Source organism: Manis pentadactyla, chromosome 10 (assembly GCF_030020395.1).
Source record: "Manis pentadactyla isolate mManPen7 chromosome 10, mManPen7.hap1, whole genome shotgun sequence".
Lineage (NCBI taxonomy): Eukaryota > Metazoa > Chordata > Mammalia > Pholidota > Manidae > Manis > Manis pentadactyla.
In genome coordinates this window covers 17,203,862-17,209,861 of record NC_080028.1, presented here as the reverse complement: position 1 = coordinate 17,209,861, position 6,000 = coordinate 17,203,862, and the positions used below count along the sequence as shown (strand labels likewise).

General features: G+C 38.0%; 1 pseudogene; it reads left to right on the top strand.

Annotated features, from left to right (window-relative positions):
* On the top strand, window positions 1-1,783 carry LOC118915409 (elongation factor 1-beta-like; annotated as a pseudogene).
* The last annotated feature ends 4,217 nt before the right edge of the window (window positions 1,784-6,000 follow it).

The window sequence follows — 6,000 nt, the reverse complement described above, 5'->3', positions numbered from 1 at the left end:
AACATTAGGAGGAGACCTAAATGGAGGGAGTTATTGAGAGGAAGGAAGATATAGAAAAATAGGGCATGGCTTATTTTTCTTTACAATAATTTAAGTCCAGAAAATTTAATTAGAAACTTTTCACTATTATTATAAGTGGAAAACCCTTATCCTATGTCACAAATAGATACTAGCCATAAAAATAAATGCATTAAACCTCTTTTCCTGCACTTATGGCCCAGCTCCTGGATCAGCCGATGCCATGGATTTTGGAACCTGAAAAGCCCTGCTGGCTCCAGGTGCTCAACAACTACCCGGCAGACAAGAGCTACATGGGGGAGTATGTGCCAGCACAGGCAGATGCGGCAGTACTTGAAGCAGTGGCCGGCCCACCACCTGGTGACTTGGGTCATGCCTGATGATGGTATAATCACATCAAGTCTTACGAAAAAGAAAAGGCCAGACTGTCAGGACTGAAGAAAGCCTTGGGCAAGTATGGTCCTGCTAATGTGGAAGGCACCACAGTAAGTGGAGCTACAGACAGTAAAGATGAGAATGACAGTGATCTCTTTGGAGCTGAGGAGGAGGAGGGAAGTGAAGAAGCGAAGAAGCTAAAAGAAGAATGCTTTGCACACTATGAGTCAAAGAAAGCCAAAAAACCCACACTTGTGGCCAAGTCTTCCATCTTCTCAGACGTGAAACCTTGGGATGACAAGACAGGCATGGCAAAATTAGCGGAGTGCATCAGAAGCAGTCAAGCAGACGGCTTTGTCTGGGGCTCTCCTAAACTAGTTCCAGTGGGGTATGGAATTTAAAAATTGCCAATACAATGTGTAGTTGAAGACGATCAAGTTGGAATAGATACGCTGGAGAAGCAGATCACTGCTTCTGAGGACTGGGTGCAGTCCATGGACATGGCAGCTTTCAACAAGACCTAAAATCCATAGTGGATCATTGCCCTTAAATAAAAGCTTAGAAGATAAAAATAAATAAGTAAATAAATGCATTAAAAAGCAAACGGTGTGAAAAGCAAACTTCTAGTTATATACAATTCTCTTTCTATTGAAAAAGGCAGATTAATACAGATCATGTACTTACGAGGCATTTAAGATAAATTTGTACCAATCTGACTTTCCCTTGGCATTATCAGAAAGACTGAAACAGAATCCATAGGTCCAACATCTACACCAGGGAATCAACATTACTTAATATCTGTCCCTAGATCACCTCATAGCAGCAAGTGGCATATCTCTGGCCCCCACACTGTCAGGCACATTCTGAGGTTGCACGGCTTTGGCCGGAGGAAATCCTTCCTTCAGGTCTAACTGGACACTGATTCCGGCAGCTGTGAGTCTGGAACTAATGACGACACTCAGGTGGCAGGATTAAATGAGACTTTGCATAATAGGAAGCTAATAAAAATTTCTTTTCTTTAAACATTGCTAAAATGGACTTCTCATTAAGAAATACCCTTCCAGATTGCTTCAACAACTTATCGCTATTTAATTTATACTTTAGAATCTGCAAGGTACATAATAAGCCCTCAATAAATATTTGCTATTCCTATTGTTGTCAATGTTAATGTCACCCCTACCACAAATGTTTGACTGCATATTTTGTGATAAAGCAGCCTCAGTAGGACTGCTCTATTTATCACTGAGCTTTATAACTAAAAGTTATAAGAATACCTATTAACTGACCAGATGTTCCTGCAACCTTTTTCAGAAATTGTTCTCAATACCTTAAGGCTTAGAAATTTCTATATTCAAATGCCACCCCTCCCCACTCTCCACCCACAGTAACCACAGCGGTCTAACTTTAGTAATTTTACCCCTGACAGCCCCAGGCTGTACTTTTCCTTTTTTTTTTTTTTAAAGCTTATGTTTAAAATGTAAATTTGTACAACTTTCCCAGAGGGCAATTTATCATTATCAAAACCCTTTTAAAACAAGTCATATATTTTTACCAAGCATTCCAATTCTAAGAATTATTCTCTTTGTCTATAAGGACTTCGTTCTAAGGATTTTCACTACAGCAGTATTTATAATGGTTTAAGAGTTGGTAACAAACTAAAGATCTAACAGTAATAAATCAGACAACTACAGTGTAGTCATTACATGAAATCGTGTGCACCATTAAAAGATATCTTATAAAAATATTCACATGGGAAAATGGTTACTACATTTTGGCAAGTTTAACAAAAATATGTATGTTAAATATTACAGAAGACACCAAGATGCTAATAGTGATATATGTAATTAAAGCAAATGGGTTGTTTTAATTTTCTTCCTTGACCTTCTTTTTTAATTTCCAAAGTAGAGTTTTGTTCCATTTACCTTTTAAAAATAAAAATTTTAATTTTTAATTTTATTACACTCATGTACATGCACACACGTGCACACACACGCACACACAATTTCTGGAAGGATGCATAAGGACTGACCTCTACAGAATGAGAACAGTTGGTGGGGAGAACCTGCAACTTTTTACCTTTGATCTTATACTTTTCTGTACCAATTAGAATTTTTTTAACCCATGAAAATATATTAGTTTTGTAATTTAAAACTGAAAAGGAGAATTGTGGAACTACATGATTTCTAAGCCTCCTCCCAGCTGTAAAACTTTTAAGTCCCTGATGTAAGTTATCAGCATGGCTGATTTGATCATGCAAAATCTCAAATTTATTTACCACAGTTTAAAATACAAAAAATCTCTTATTTGAAATTCAATTCCTCTTGTGCTCTTCTAGTGTCCAGAGCTGATAAAGGACAACTGGATATTTTAACTGACCTGTTCTTCTAAGGCAGACTCTCAGGAAATGTTCATATTTAATTAATAGAAAATAAAATGTAAACTATAAGACTATGGGTGAATTTAATTTATAACAGGTTTAAACTTTCTGACTGCATGTGAGAAAGTCACAATACTCAAAGATTTTATTAGCAAATGCAGGTAACCACTTTATAAATCCAAAGTCAATTCTCAAGCAGGGAATGTGTGAGTTGTGGCAGGGGATAGGGAGATCACAAATAATCCAAAATTGCAGTTAAAACTAGTCAAAAAGAAGACATAATGTAAACTATAGTTAATTAACATGAAATATTTAGAAACACGTTTATTGATTCTAAATAACAGAAGTTCCACAGTTTGGAAACATTAAACATTATATAAATTGCTTGATGAAAAACCAAAAGGTTAACAGAAAATAATTATGGTTGTTTAATATCTTAGCTGAAATTTTTTTTTGAAACAGTAAAGTAGAACCAAGTACTTTTTCATCTACTTGTACATTCTACTATGATGGACATTTTGAAGCAGACCAACCCTCCTGCCAGAACAACTAGAGAAGCTGATTAAGGTACTTGAGAATTTATTTAAAGGCATCAGGCAACGAGGATTTAAGGAGACAGGATTCCAGAAAGAAAGGAAGTTTTGAGAAGTGAACCCTACATTCTGTTTTCCCCTCAAAGTACTTGCTTATTCTTATGCCACACAGAACCAATATGCTTAGGAGAAGGCACAAGGCTGGTAAGCTAAGCAAAGCTCAGCAGCCTCACTTCTGTGCTAGTGCCAGAAAGCCAAAAACTGGAGTTCAAGGCCCACGAAGGAGGAGGCCTGGTAAACACCTTTCTGCTGTATTTTCTGGAAGCTTAATTCTTGGTTTAAAAAGTCTCCTCCATTCCTAGCACATACTCACGGGCTCTCTTCTTTTCTTTAAAGCTGGATGTATTTTTTCATATGATGTACAAGAAGGGTCAACGTTACTTTGCTTGAGATGGATAACCAGTCAAGGCCAGCATCATTTATGAAATAAACTAGCCTTTCTCCCTAAATTGAAACCTCATCTTTGTCATGTATTAAATTGAAACAATCTATTTCTGGATTCTCTTTTGGTTGCACTGATATGTCATATACTCAAACATGTAGTCCACATTTATCACTTTTTGGACTGTGCACTATCTGTATCTCCTTCCTGTATTTGGGGAAATCCCCACCTTATAATTCTTATCCCCACCTTAAGAGTCCATCTTTCATGAAAGAAACTGAAATGCTAGATAGAACCTTTCTTAGCTTCACTTTCAGCTCGGGCATGGACAGCCAGCTTCTAGAATGGCCACAGTGATCTCTGACTCCTGGGATTCACATCCTTATGTAATTGTCTCTCTCAATGAATAGGTGTTATTGCAGAAATGATAGTGTGTGATTTCTGAGATTGGACATGAGTTATTATGGCTCCTGCTTTGTTTTCTGATTTGGACCACTTACTCTGGGGAAAGCCAGCTGCCATGCTATGAGCACCCTCAAACAGCCCTACAGAGATGTCCCCATGTAGTGAGGAACTGAGACCTCCTGCCAAAGGAGTGAGGCATCTTGCAAGCAGACCGTCAAGCCCCCGTTAAGCCTTATTTGACAGCAGTCAACGCTGACATCCTGATTACCGCCTCATGAGAACCTGAACCAGAACCACCCAGCTAATCACTCCTAGATTCCTGACCTACAGATACTGTGAGATAATAATCAACATCTATTGTTTAAATCCTGTTGGGGTAATTTGTTACACAGCAATGGATGATACCTAAGGTGTGGCATCTGACCCAAGTTCTCCATTAGTTTTGTATTCAGTAAGATTGTATAGTTTTCCTCATGTCGGAGTTAGGTCTTTCTTGTCAAAATTCCTATGTATTTTATGGTTTTTGTCTCTAATATGAATGAAATTAAAAATTTTTTCTATTTGTTTTTTCTGCAAGATTAGAGCAAGCCTGTTGATGTTTATATATTTATCTAATAGTTGATATTTTACCAGATTCTCATATTTATCTTATATATACGTTTTTTCCAACTAGAGTCTCTTGAGCTTCCAGAATATACAATCATTTCATCAGTAAGAAGAATTTCAAACTAAAAGACTTCAATTTTTCTAAAATCAATGCCTATTACTTCATTTTCTTGTCTTAACTGTTAAACCCTCCTCAACAGTGTGGGACAATACTGATAATAGTGAGCATCTCTGTCCAGTTCCTGATTCCTACTGAAATGGGTTTTAGTGTTTTGTTTAGAGTGACAGTTGCTATTAGTTTTTTGATTGAGGTATAATTTACATATAACAAACTTCACTCTTTTTTAAGTGTACAGTTTGATGAATTTTAACCACCAGCAAAATCAAGATTGAGAGCATTTCCATCACCCCAAAAAGTTCCCTCATGGTCTTTTGGAGTCATTCTTTCATATCCTCACTTCAGTTTAAATAAGGTACATGCGCTTATGATGCAACTCTGCTGTTACTATTTGTTCAGCTTCTGTATAAAGAGAAACCTTACCTATATTGTTCACCCTTATGTTGCCAGCACCTTGCATAATACCTGGCACATGGCAGGTCCTCAACATTTGCTGAATGAATGAATGAATGAACAAACAAAGGAACCAATCAACCTACCAACATATTCACCTTTGTGCTCAGCACCATTCCTTAATGCTCCCTGACGCCCCCTGCTTTCCTGCCTTAATCTTCCCAGTCTCAATTCTCCTGACGCCTCACTCCTGGACTACACCTATCAGATGAGCTATCATTGCCCTGAAGTACCCTATCTCGTTTTTCCTCAGAAGAGGAAGCTTAACCACAAAACAAAAACCCACAAAGGCAACTGTTTCCACTAGTGTCCACGGACATATAGTATCAAGTGGGAAAAAACTAAAATTAGGAAGGGAATCAGATCTGAAGGTGGGGCCTAGCTTAATAAAAGACCGGAGTATAAATTCTGGAGGAGCTCTACCAGGATGGAAACCAAGCATCAATAATGGGTCAAAAGTCAAAATAGGTGGAGACCACAGTGGGGAAACAGCAAGGCTGCACACTGAATAAGCTGCCCATTCCTTTTACAGAGCGCCAGTAATCCTAGTTTAGAGGGCAGAGCTGAGTCAGATTATCAGCCAGCCATGTTCTTCTGCCAGCCTACTGTCTTGCGTTCTGCCTGTCTCATAAATTCTCACCATCATCCACAGAAACGTCTACCCACAAGCAAT